Below are 14,749 nucleotides of genomic sequence, written 5' to 3'. Positions count from 1 at the left end.
TCCAATTTTTCCAACTTTACCCACTGCTTTTTTCAATATTTGCCAATTTGCCCCAACCACCTAACACAATCCTCTTCTTCAAACACCCAAACCCACTGACTGATTAACTGGCTTTTTGTGACAGCTCCTTAAGCTTGCCATCTTCCAGGGGCGCTCATCTGTCTAGGTAAATGGCTTAAGCCCAGTGACTGGCTGTTGTTAAATGATTGACATGAGTCAAATGGGCGAACTGAGAGAATGGGCCAAGTTTGAATATTCCAAAATTCCCATTTTGAATTCCAAACCCGCTCTTTTTTTTGCCACCCTGCAGACATCCTGAATGTGTCAGCTCTCCAGAGACCAGAGACCAGGTTCACAGTGGCTGGGCAAATCAATGGCAATAAATGCATGGTACCAGTTTTTTTTGGTGAGCTTGTGGCAACATTGTGTTACAGGGAACCAGGTCTGGGGCCCCTTGAGTAAACAAGCTTGCTGCACAGATGAGAATTGCAGCATTTGTATGTTTACATTATTGGTCTGCGAACTGAGTTCATAGTGTCAGGACCTTGTGGTCATTCATGTATTATATCCCGGGTGACTATGCCAGAGCCTATAACGTACAGTCGTGCTTGATGCGAACATCTAGGAGCACCTTCCCATATGGATATCTACACTATGTGAGACATGCATGGTCTCATGAGAGAAACAAAGACACAATGATTCAAGTTTATGAAAACCTTTATTTGATAATGAAACAGGTTTGGAGACTGCCTAACTTGCCCTACCTCTATAATGGGAGTAGTCTCGACCATCAATCAAAAATATAAGTCCAAAGTCTTTCAAGTTAGTCAAAACAAAAATGTCTCTAAGAAAACTATGCTTGCCCTCACACTCTCTAACACAATAATGTGCATGGGATTGGACTAAATAAAAAGGTTGCTTCAAAGAAAAGGTTAGGATAGTACTGGAGCTGGTCCACAGATCCCTTCCCCAAGTCTTCAGCAACTTGGTATTCAGCATGCATTGCTCAGCTTTCAAAGGCACTGCACAAGTTCTTTTTACAAGTTCAAACAGTTTTGGTTGCACAAGTTCAAAGTTCCTTTAGGTAACAATTCCTCTGTCACCTCTCCTCAGGAAGTCTCCTACTTGTCATTAGTTCACAAGACTCTCACAGTTCACAACAAGATTATGTATTGGTGTGCCAGAGCCCTTAGACAACGCCCAGTATTCCTCAGCCTCAGGTGGGACCACTCTGGCACCTTGGCTCTCCTCACAGTTATTCAGCAGTTCAACATATCAGAAACCTTCGATGAACACACAATACTTTTGGCCCTGTGTGGGACTACTCCGATAGCTAGGCCGCGATCTCAGCTTTCCCTTTTCATTGTGCCCCCGGCACCTTTTTGCAGTTAAATCTCAACTTTCATCAGCATGCTCCTGGCAACTTTTTACAGTTCAACTTCAGCTTTTCTCAATATTGTGCTGCCGGCACCTTTTACAATTCACCACCAAATTTTCACGGGGTCTCAGGGTGCCTCTTCCCTCAAGCATGCTTCCATATTCGCTCTCTCTGTAAACTTTACTCCTGTACAAAATGTCTCTGTTTACTAGAGCTCCTTTCTACATGTGTTAACATAAATGTGAACGTTTGCTACTTTGTTTCTCTCCTCTTCAACTTTCACAATGGACAATCAAAGCTTTCCTTTTCAGCGTGCTTCTCATCCTACGCACGTTCTTGTAATTATCGTACTACTTGCAACATTTTATACCTCGCACTTTGCCACTATACTCAACCGGGTTCCCATTTGGCGTTGAACTCACCAGTTGTGATTTATTTAACGACATTGTTGCAGTCTTATCGACTGAAGACGAAGGGCTCCTCGCCAGCCCCTCCAACTCTCCCGGGCGGATTCTTTTCCCCAAGATAATGAACACCCTTCCACAGACTTCACTCTGGAGAGCAGCTTTGCACTTAACCCCCTTCTGGCTCCTTGGAGACACAGCTCCCTCGCCACACTTTCGTTAGTCCTTTTGCACCATAGGCTCTCAGCCTCTCGGCCCTCCCTTCTCCCCCAGCAGGTGTCAGATTTTCTGGGCATCCCAGTTTTCCTGTGCTCACATACTCCGACTCATGAACCTTCTTGGGCTCTAGCTCGCTCATTCTGTTTCTCTGGCTCACCTATGTTATACACCTGTGGTGTGTTCGCTCTGTATCCAGTGTGTGACTTCACGTGTCCTTGTTAATGGGACATTGATAGAAATGAAAACGTGCCTCCGTTGGATTTTGCCATGTTTAAGCAGAGCGGGAAAGTTTTGTCAAAGGAAAAAGTCTGCAGTGTTGTAATAGGAGGGAATGTCGGGTGGAGGGTCATTGGAAAAAAGGGGATGCTTTATTTGTGGGGAATCATATCTTCTACCCCTTGGTCTTATTTGTTTCCTTACTCGGCTGAGGAGAGGATATCAGTACATCAGCCTCTTGGTCTGGATAATAATTGGGGGACCTTAAAAGAGGGGATGAGTGTTTAGAATAGTGCAGTTGGCTATAGGGTTTTGTGGATTTTCTGGGCCGGTGTTTCTTCTCTTCCGAAGGAGCATATTTTAGGGTTTTCTTAGGATTAAAATTGGGTACACCAACATATCCCATAAGTACCTCTGGATATATAGCCCTTGTGTTCCGATATGTTGGAACATTCCATGTCTTACCCAAGGGTTCCCTAATCTCCTCTTCCAAGGATCCCTCACCCAGGTGATCCTCCCTCACATGTCCGCCCCCAGGGTTAGGATTCAAAAGTGATGGCCCTTCCCTGGCCACCTGAATAAAGGATACCTGGGATTTGTATGGGAGAAAACCCTCAGGTTTCTCACAACACACATGAACACGAGAGAAGGGGTACCTCTCCAGAAAAGGGATGCTGATGTCCATCTTGCTGGCACAAGGTCCTTTCCTTGAATGGAAGGATGGCACGTAGGCCACAGTGCCGATATTGGCATTCCCAAAACAGTGATTTCAAGCCAAAGCCATTCACTGAGAGATGTTCTTCCAGGCATTCTTGATTACATGTTTTAGGTAATTAGAGTTCATTTCTATTATGTTCAGCTCCTACCCATGTGGTCTGTGGCACAGACCCATCTGATATTGAGATCCTCTCTGCATCAGAAGTATACCCCCTCAGGCTATGGAATTAACTGACCTACAGGGAACCTCTTTCTAAATCCAGCACGTGGAGCTGAACCAACTACACATCTCAGGTGACTATTCTCTCCTAAATTCCAAGCAAAGGTGGTGTCTGTCCCATACCAGTTTTCTCTACTCACCGTGTTGTCCCTTCTCTCCTCTGCAGCTCTGAGGGATCCAAACAGATTCATTAGAAGGGGGTGTGTCAAGTAGTGCTCCTACCTTGCCTTATGGGAACCCTTGCACTGGGCGTTTACTTCCTTGATGTGTCATATCATTTTGAGCTCTAGGAGTGCCTTCTCATGGGTTTTAGAGCCTTGCAACAATCTGAGCTGGTTTCTGACACATAGGTGAGCCTGTTTGTCTCGCCTGTCCTATATGGATGCTTGGCACAGAGAGTGAAGAATGTTCTGTCCAGCTGATGTCTATGGAGCCTGCAGCGTGCCTCACTTCGAAATCTTTGATGTGTCTCTGTGACCCAAGTGGGGCACTGTATGTGGGCCTGGAACCTGTACAGTATGGTTGGTTACAGGGACAAAGTGTCTTAAAGAGACAGTGGGCCTCATTACAAGATCGGCGTTAACCCGCCGGTGTGAACGGTGGGTTGCTGCCGACCTCGTAACACCAGATCTGCCGCCTAGTTTCCCGGTGCCTCCGGGACATTACAAATCCTGGCGGAGTGGGAAGTCAGACGTCAGATCTTGTAAGTCCCCATTCCCATGGAGTCCCACCAGGACTCCATGGGAATGGACACTCGGAAGCACAGGCAACGTTGCTGGTGGTGCTGGTACTTCCATGGCAACTCTGCCTGCCGGGGTCACTGCACCTGGCAGGGTCAGACCTTCAAGGTATAGCTGCCCCAGCAGGAAGACTTGTAGTGTGGAGGTCCGGAAAAAAGGTGTCCGGTAAGCTTACCGGCAGCATTGTTTCCAGACCGCCACACTTGTAATGAGGCCTGGTGGGTCTATTTTGATCAATGTGTGAATTCCTTAATATGTGCTGGATACTCAGAGAGGTTCAACAGATGTCCCCAGAGCCAGGCAGGGGACTGGCGCTACAAGGAAGTAACTGTTTGTGATGGCAGTGATTGTAAAGAGCCCACATAGATGATAGGGAAGTTAAGGTCCTCACACAGATAATGTATGATAATGGTGACATTGAAGGACCAGATTAATCATGTGTGGTGACAGTAATGTTGATGCTCCTAGAGATGGTGTGTCATGATACTTTAATGTTGGTCTGCCTAGACGTGGTGTATGTTGATTGTAGTTTTGAGTTCCCACAAAGATGCATACTCACTGCTGAAACACATGTACATCAACTGCTTGCTACAACACAGTATACACCCACAGCCTAAATCAAGTTTTTCAGCACACGTGTGTAGCACTGTTGAAAGGAATTGCATAACAATCCTACATTCCTGTGTTTAACTGCTATAGTAATAACATACAACATCTGATGAAATTCAAAACTTTCTTATAGCAAAAATATAGCACATACTATGCTACAATACAGTACATGATCACTGTGGAAGAACGCATGCTTTTCTGAAATGCAGTGTACAGTTCGTGATCATATACAGAATCCACACACTGGTATACAGTATATGCCAATTGTTAACATGGAGCACCGACATACAGGGTAAACCCACTTCTATAAAACTGTGCATATCAACTACTGTAATTTAGTACTTACCAGATACTCAAACAAAAAGCAAGCCCACTGTTGAAATATGGCACATATTGAATTCTACAATTATGAAATACAGCTGTATCAAATACTCAATTATGTACACACCACTGAGATAAACTTACAACCCTTCATGAACTACCGTATTTACCCACTGCTAGTATGAAGTACATACTCACATTTGAAATGCAACATACATTGCTAAATGGGAAACAGGACAGTAGCATGATTGGTGGATTGGGATTGCACTAGGAGGGCTGTCTTGCTGTCGGTCAAACCCTTTCACTTTTGGCTTGCTTTTTATAATGTTGTGGCGATCAGAAAGCATATTTTCTACGGCAACGGAAACAAAGCTTACTTCCTACTGGCTCGCCAACTAACCTTATTCATTTCATTGGTGAATTGAAAAAGAGCCCGCCTCCAGACAGAGAAAATATTTATAATCGTCTCTGTGTGCACATTGGTGCTCGTGCTAGGAGTGTTGTCTCGCGGTCCCGTGGAACGATAAAGGAGGTGGGTCTCTTTTTTTCTCAAGGGACTAAGGTGCATTGGTTCATAAATTGTACTAATGTCTCCAAGTGCCTACTTATTTATTTATTGGGAACAGTTAATAGAGGTGTCTCCTGTTTGGTCTATGCATGGGCTATTTCTACCAGTTACAACCAACTGATAACTTGTTTAAAGCAATAATTGCAATTAGCATATGCCAAAAGTTGTTTTTGCAAGTTTGTGGGTGCCGTAAACGGCAGTATAGTCTGTTGCATCAGAGGGCGGGGGAGTCAGACTGAGCCTGACCCCTGAGCCAGTCGGGTATTCCCTTTGAGCGCAGACTATTTTTCTCTATTGTTCTAATAAGTGGAGCCTTAATGGTTTATGACCTAAGGAGTGTGAAGCAAAAAAAGAATCTAACAATGACGGCCATGAAGGGCGATTTTTAGTCTTTAAAGTACAGTATAAGTTAACTACTTTTCTAACTGTGGCTCCAAATACTTCTGCAAGTGGCCCTTCAGTCAGTGGTATCGACACATGAGGGCTCTGCAAGACAGACAATGGCGCAGGTGGTGGTAGGATCATCTCATTCCGAGCCTTGATCTGTGATATTTCCCTCAGGTCAAAACTCTTGATTATTTGATCCTCTTGGCCGTGGAGACACAAGCATTAAGTGTGGGGGGCTCTTTGGCTGTATTACAGACTTTGGTCTCGCTGAACCACATTGATCCTGAGGACTCGATTGATTGTCTGGATAAAGACCTAATTTCTGATATGTCGATTTTGGATCAAATAATCTCCCAGGAATTAGCTAAAATAGTGCGCCTGTCTCTTGGCCCATGAGCAGTTTCCTCTTCCTCGATTTAAACGGCATAGAATACAATCACGCCACTCTTTGGAATCCTTATTGTTATTATTGAACAAATCTTTGCAGATCGCGCAGGAGCAAGGGGTGGATTGACAGATATACAACTTGCCAATAACTGTGGGTAGTGCATTGGCTGACTCCCTGGAGGTAATTGGTGGGAAACCTGCCAGGTTAAAGGACTCCCACCCTGATCCTGTCAATTCGCAAATAGGCCATATTGTGGATATTCCTCCTTTGTGAAAAGTACAGTGAGCAAAAAACGATGGCTGCAGACTGTCAAAGTGGTTAAAAACCACTGAACAGGTTATCATGCCGTGTTGTTTTTGGAGAGGGGCGCCTGCTACCTTTTTTGTATTGTGGATGTGTTTTAATTTCCAGTGCTGTCCAGAATACTATATTTAATTGATGTGCAATAACACACTGCAATATGAAATCTGTGAGGTGCGATCTATACTGAAGAAACTATGCACAAAGATGAATTTCTTGGATGGCTACATGACTGCAACTGGATCAAAGTTGCAGAAGTTAGAAGAACCCCAACATAGGCATACTAAGAGGCAATTAATAGATGTAATATTTTTAATTCCGACATATTTAAACATATGGGGTATGTTGTTGGTAAGGCGGATCACTTTAAGATATTGGTAGCTAATTATCTAGTGTCATCACATCCCACCCCCATAAATGTATCAGGTAGCAAGGTTTCAACCATAAACAAAACCTCCTGAGCACTTGGGCCTCCAGCACCAGGTGGTTACAGAAGTCTGAAGGGTGGGAAGAGGAGGATCCACAATATAGTAGCTTGAATTATGTCTCTAAAAATCATAAGAATATTCCTAAACAATCTAGGAAAAGCTTGAGGACATTTTTCCGGGGTTTGAATATCGAGTCAAATTTGACACCGAAAGAAATAAAGGTAATAACACTGAACGAGGTAGATGCTAGTATTCTCAAAATTAAGTGCAACATAAATACAGAGAACCCAGTTTGTAATGTCCAAGATTTGGCATCTACGACTACTAAAGCCAAAAGTAAACAAACATTTGATACCTGTTTATGATAATATAACTGCTACATCTGCCTCGAAAGCAACTTCGGAACCTAATGACTCTAATAACTCTTGTCTACTGACTATACATTTCAGCGGGTCAGATGAAATTCACGAAAATAGGGGGTTGGCCAATAAGGTTTGTCATGAGACTATAATTCACCCTGACCCCTCAGACATGGTCATAGCTGTGAGGGAGTCAAAGTGGTCAGAGAGTCTTGTTTGGCACTTACAGAACCTATTTTTAACCTTCGTTCAATGTGGTTTCCCCCAAGGATAATCTTTACCCAATTTTTCTTACCTTAGAGGAAAAAAGATCTCAAAATTCCAAACAGTTGGAATACTGTGCTATTGATGCCCCAGGAATTCTTTCATAACACTTCAAAATACCTTTTATTTTGCCTAAGATTACAACTAGTGCTGTGGGAGATCCGGGAGGGATCAGAAACAAACCAAAAATACTACTGCACCTGTCGATGATTTATACCATTTGGTTGTGGAACGGAAGTTCAAGTTAAATGGTCCCGATGCACTCAATAGACAATGGGCCTCATTACGCGGTTGGAGGTAGCCATGGCGCTATTAGCACCATGGCTGCCTCCAAACTCGTACCGACTCCGCCCTGGTGAATGGAGCAATAACCGGTCCATTCCATGGTTGGCGGGACCAGTAATTCCCCATTCACCAGGGCCCTTCCCCATTCCCATTGAGACCCCAGAGGGCTCAATGGGAATGGGGAAGGCGCTAATAACGGTAGCGCAAATTGCGGTACCATTATTAGCTCCAGAGTCCCTTTGCGGGTCCCGTCCTTAACGCCTGGAAAAAGCAGGCGTTAAGGGAGGACCCGCAAAGGGAACTCGTAGTAGGGCAGAAAGGGATTACCGGCACCGGTGCCCTTACCAGTGCCGGTAATCCCTTACCGCCCACCTCGTAATGAGGCCCAATATATCTTAGCTCTGAGAGAATCACCCAAACTGGCAACAACTGTGTCATCGGACATGGCCTGTGTTGAATTTTCCAACAGTGCAAGAGTGGATAGGGTAAATGTGGGCTTCTCGTCTGTAATGATTATTGATTTATTTTGCCAGAATCACAACGTTTTAATCAGAAGGGGTATGACATTAGTGCGGCTTATGATATTGTGGCACAAGCTGGTCCTTCGGGCGCAGCTCTCTGGAATTCTCAGCCTATTTATTGAAAACCTTTGGTAATAAATGTGAAGAACAGTAATAACAATGAGAGATTCCCTCATACTACTGCAAGTTTCACTATCACTAATGTGAGATCAGTATCTTATGACTGGTCGCAGATAGTCAATGCTTTGCATACAAAGATCGGACAGCTTATTAATTGAAGTAAAACCTCTAAAGGCAACCTCAGGATACTCTCTTGGAATAAACAGGGTTTTTCACATTTGTCTGAGAAAAAGGATTTGTGGGCAAATCAAGATTTGATTTTTCTACAAGAGACATGGATTTTAGATGAACCAATCTTAGATAGTTTCACCATATATTTTACCCCGGCCTCCAGCAGTCTGAAGTATCATCCATATGGAAGGCTTCTTTGCGCTTTGAATATACAGACATGTATCACTACGGAGAAGCTTAGTAAAAAGCAGTTGGATATATTAGCTGTTAAATTAAAATGATGGGATGTACAGAGCTCAATTTATAGATGGTGTGTCAATATGAATGTGTATTTTAATCCAGAAACTAACAGTCAAGTAAAGTTTGTGAATGATGTATCTGAAATTGTAACAGCTGCTATCCCTGAGGACGGTCCTTCCGTAATTGTGTTGGGTGATTTTAACAGCGAGTGTCTGGATATATATTGGCAGACAAAACTTCTCATCATGTTTTTTCTGCTATTGAGAGACCAGGTCCACGAAGAAGCAGAGGGTACATCAATGTTAAGAAATCACAAAAGACTACTTTTGAGGATGGTGCCGATTTCAAGTTGGGCATTCATTAACTATATATTGCAGAGAACCGAGCACATGTCCCCTTGAGCAAGCAGGATTGCTGTGCGGATGTTAGTAGAAACTGTAGTGTGTTTCTGTTTACTTTGTTGTGGAGGGGAGCAGTTGCTAGTTGCAGAAAGTGCAGAAGAATGTTCAGTTCAATTGATTACTATATAAGCCTGAAGCATGCCATATGCAGACATCTTTGTTATGAGAGCCATGCAGAGCTCAGCAATTTGGATCAGAGTAACAAGACTTGTACGTTGCATGTGTCTTGAGAAGATGGAATCTCTGGACAATTATTCTTGTGTGAATTAATCCTCTACTACTTGTTGGAGACTCAGTGAGGGTGACAAGGGAATCCTCACCACCCCCCTAGATAACCCTAGAGCCAGGGCTTTGTCATAGGTCTGACAAGGAAGGGACTGCATGTGATAGTGATGGTTATAGATGTTATCTGATGATTGGAAGTTAAGGCCTCCATGCAAACAATGTGTGACAAATAATGTGTCATAATGGCGATTTTGAAGACCTGAAGTAAATTGTGTGCGATGATGGAGATGCTGCCATCATCATAGAGATGGTGTATGATGATGCACATATTTTTTTTTAATTTATTTTGATGATGCACATATTGAGGTTAATGTCTGCCTTGGGATGGTGAGCATTGATTAGGATGGTAAGTTCTTGCAAAGATTCATAGCCACTATTGGAACACATGTATACCAACTGCTACAATACAGTATAGACCCACTCTCCCTAAATACAGCATTTAAACACTTGTGTGTTGCACTGTTTTTTAATTGTTATATATTTATTTATTTTATTGGTCATTTATTATGCGCCTTTACATGTGTGTCTCAAGGCGCAACAAGGCAAAGAGGGGGCAGAACTATCCTACTAGGCCTTGTACATTCGGATTGTGCAAGCGCAGGTTATTTATAACATGCTTAATCATAAGATCGGTTTCAAGCGTGGATCCGGAATTCGAACCTGTGTTGCTCAGCGTAGTATTGCTTCCAAGACTCATGCGCTGCCACAGAGCTATCCTCCCTTACCAAGAATTGCATAACAAGCCTGCACTATAGTGTTGATCTTCTACTGTAATAAAGTCCATTTGAAGGAATTTAGTTTTAGCTCTATTTGGATTTGTTACCAAAAGATCAATTGCGATGTCCGCTTTAGCTAAAGCGTTTATAGTATGATTTCTCCATTGCAGTGGGAAAGTGTGGTCTGAAGATGTTAGATAATCGGCCAGTACTGCAAGGCCATTTCTCATCGATATTCCCATGATACATTTTCTGAACAGACTGCACATTTTCCAGGTTATTTGGGCTTGGATTGATATGAGCCCCAGTTCAAATCTGAGAAGCATATTAGGTGTGCTTTTCGGTAAATTTAAGACTGTTTTCCAGAACTTTGCTTCAATGCGATCCCAGAATATAACAGATTTGGGTAAAACAGATTCAAGTCCATATGTAATAACGGGTATAATTTTCTGCTGATAGAATGACATGAGAGGGACACATGAGAATTTCCCTAATTTTGCATGAACAATTCTTGCTTGCGAGGTGAGCATTAATAATTTAGCTCGCAACGACAATTCAAAGGGATTATCGAATGTTGTGTTATTGAAGTTCGTCCCCAAGTATTTGTACTCCGAGACCACTTCCAGTTTATAATTAGATATTGTCCAGTGAAATTTGTTATGCAAGGTCGTTTTCGGTTTACCCAAAATGATAACTTGAGTTTTTTTTTGGTTCACAATAAGATTGTTTCTTGAAGCATATTGGTCAAGTACGTCTAACAGAATTTGTAAACCAGAAGGCGTCTGGGAAATTAGAACTAAGTCATCAGCATAGAGGAGCCATGCTATCACTTGTTTGCCTAGTTTAGGTGAGTCTGAGTGAACTGAAGCAAAATCGTCAGCTAAATCCAACAGAAACAAGTTAAATAGAGTGGATGCCAAAATGCACCCTTGCTTTAGGCCTCTTGCTGTCATTATCCGTTTGGATAGGGCGCCTTCCAGATTCAGCTTGATCTGTATAGAGGTGTTAGAGTGAAGAAGACTCACGATCTTGACTAGGGATTCGGGACAATCATATTTTATCAGTTTTCTGATAAGTAGATTTCTGTCTACCGAATCGAAGGCCATGCGAAAATCGATGAAGGCGATATACAGGGGTTGTCTTCGTAAGGCATGGGACATCTTTAATGCGTTCAGGATTGTGAGATTTATTGAGGTTCCTAATCCTGAGACAAACCCGGATTTAAAAGGGTCTCTACGCTGGGTTGTGAGAGAGCAGGCGTTCAAATCGCGTAGCACTAATCTACAAAAGATTTTACCAGAGACGTCCAACAAGGCTATTGGACGATAGCTCATCGGATTTTGTCTGTTGCCCTTTTTGAAGATCTGAACAATGATTGAGTGGGACCAAGATTTTGGAAGGTTTTGGTGTTGCATGATTAGTCGAAATAGCGTGTAAAGTATGGAGGTCCACACGTCCACATTTTCCTTTATTACTGCGTTCGAGAGTCCGTCCGGACCTGGGGCACGAGACATGCTGGCACTTTTGATGAGATTTCGAATATCGTCTTCATCAAAATCAAGCTTAAAGTTGGAGCAAGGCATGTCTAGTGCTCCAGACCCGGAAGGAGCTGCATATATCCCTGAGAAATGAGATACCCAGTCATTTTCTAATACCCCATTTACCTGAGAGGCAAGTTGTGGTGCTGACGTGACTGAGTTGATTAATTGCCAGCTTTGTGCTGAGTTCTTTCTCAGCACTTGATTTAGCATTAGCTCACCATTCTTTTGATAGTTGGTGATCTTATGCTCCCGCATCCAATTTCTGTATGCAGTTTTAATGGTTCTCAGTTTCGAGGCTTTATCTATTTCTGCTAGATGTTGGATTTGTCTCTTTTGTTTGCGAAACAGTGCTTTCCTTAAGCGAACTGCATTATCGGACACCTGAGTTCTTTTCCCATGGGACTTGTGGTGCGTTGCATATAGCTGCATTAGCTGAAACGGTTCTAGATCATTTGTGCTATTGTCTTGGGAATTATCATTCTCAAACATTTGTAGATGATCACGATAATATATTAAAGATTGTTTAGTCCATTTCAACCGGTTTAAAGAGTTGTTAATATTAGCTGACCCAATGCGAGTTTGTCTTGGCGCACTTATATCTAGATTTAACATGAGGTTGCATGTGAGTGGCTGATGGTCACTATACTCAGAAGTTTTAACTGCAAAGTCGGTTATGTGATCAAAGAGACATCTGGTGACAAATATGTAGTCAATAATAGCAGTGTGATTTCTACTCTGCCACGTCGCAAGAGGTGGGGAATCAGCCGCACAATTAAATTCCATGCTTTCGCAAACTTGGTCCAAAGATCAGCCCGTTCGTTTTTTTTAGCAGAGTTCCCTTGTAGTAGGTGTAGATTCAAATCTCCTGCCAGAATGATGTGTGTAATGCCATTGCCCAACATAATATTTTCAAGAGCAGATGTAAGATTTTTGAAAAACATGGCAACTGTGATACTCAGAGGGTTCCAATACACATTTACACATGCAATCTTGCAAGAGTTAACATCAATGAGAGCACATTGAATCAATGGATTTATCGCCGGTAGTGCAGTAATATGTAAATTTGCTTGTGTGTTAATAGCAGTAAGTAATCCAGACATAGGTCTGCCTTCGTCTGCTCGTATAGCCGGCTCCAGAAGCATTTCAAAGTTATTCCAGCTTGGAGTAGTAGTGAGCCAGGTTTCCTGTAAAAGGATGATGTCAAAGTCATGCAGTATACTCTTGGGGTTATTAATCAAATGGCTGTGGCCTCGGGTATTCCAGCTGACTATGGATAAACATACTTGCTCCTTGATTGGGTCTAGTTATACTCTTGTGATCTTGGTTTGCTCTTGTGGGTACTCTCTTCGCTCTCCGTTATTATAGATTGAGATGTGATGTTGTGATTTTTGCAATGTTTTAAGACAAGACTTCAAGGGGTATTTTACATCATCAAATCGAGAAAGCTTAAAACCCATTTCAAATAGAGCTTCTCGCGCTGCCCATATCGCATTATGTACAATCAGAGAGGTCGTCCACACAAGTACCACACCAAGGTCATTTTTGTTTTGGAATTCAATTTGGTCAATATCTTGAGATTGGATGTCTCTGAGTGTTGTTATATCAGAGAACAAGTTAAGCACACTCTGGCGGTTCAAATTGTATTGATGGGCCTGACGACACGCTAGTAGCAAGGCATATCTTGTTACAATTTTGCCTTGTGCCTTTTTTGATGACATATTCATGTGCTTGTCTAATATGCCGCTGCTAGGACCGCAGACTTTGTCTGTATCGGCCTGTGGTGACACCGTTTTTTTTTTATTATTATCATCATTTTTTTTTTGTGGCGACATGCGCTGCGATTTCGAGTTTAGCATCCATAGGCGTGCAATGGACTCTTTTATTTCATCAATATCTTTTTGTCTGGCAGTACTGTTATTTACTGAATCCTGTGCTAAGTTATGCTCGCTCGAGAATTCTGAGTCAGCAAAGGGTACTCGTTTAAGAGTAGTCTTTTTTGATTCTATACTCTGCGTTTCCATTGACGATATCATGGTGTTAGCAACGGTGCTTTTCGCAGGTCCGTTGACTATAATAGGGAACCTAGGAGGTTCCAAATTTCGACTCTCTAGATAGCGGTCAATCTCTCGTCTCAAGTTTTGCCTTGATACATGCGTGTCGTCAGGTATTTCACTCTTGCTATTTACTACTGGATGTGATGGAGTTTGGCTGTCAGTGACTTGAGGTGTTAAGAGGTGAGGGGAGTGATGACCTTCAGCAAGTTTTATCAACTCATCGAGAGGAGGGTGATCTATAATTGCTCGAGGCGACTGGCAGGACTCTAAATATTTAGTTTTTCTCAGTTTTGTTAGTGCATCATATTTTTTTGTTATAATCCCTGAGGCCACTTGGGTGCTAGTATTGGCACGTGATAGATTGTTGATAAAATGTCATTTTTGCCATTTTGACATTTTTTGATTTTTTTTGGGGTGGCAATTTTTTTGATTTAGCATTTATTCCTGCTATGTTTTTATTGACTCTGACATCAAAGACAGGGTATATAGACTTCTTAGGTTCAGCCACTCTGTTTACTTTCTCTGGTGAGGTTGTCAGAGAAGAAGCTTGAGCTAGATCATGAGTCTTGACCGGTATAGAGTTATCTGTAATGATACCATCTACAAACGGTAGCTGAACATACGTTCCAGCGGGTGGCGTAACCTGTAAATCTTGTTGTATGTATCCCGTCTTGGCCTTAGTTTCTACATTCTGATTATTTAGGTCTTTCTTTGTTTGTGTGTACGCATCTATGAAGACTAAGGTTTTGCTTACTTTTTCTGGTTGTTTTTTGTTGAGGAGTATGGTAATTTTTTTTTGGAGCTCGAGTTCCTGAGTATATTTTCCAACAGAGTCCTTTCGGAGGGATGCCAGTTCAGAACTAAGTTTGAATATTTCAGAGTTAAGCAGATCAAACT

The sequence above is a fragment of the Ambystoma mexicanum genome, chromosome 3q, assembly GCF_040938575.1.
Source record: "Ambystoma mexicanum isolate Mex_15411 chromosome 3q, UKY_AmexF1_1, whole genome shotgun sequence".
Taxonomy (NCBI): domain Eukaryota; kingdom Metazoa; phylum Chordata; class Amphibia; order Caudata; family Ambystomatidae; genus Ambystoma; species Ambystoma mexicanum.
This window is presented reverse-complemented; position numbering follows the sequence as displayed.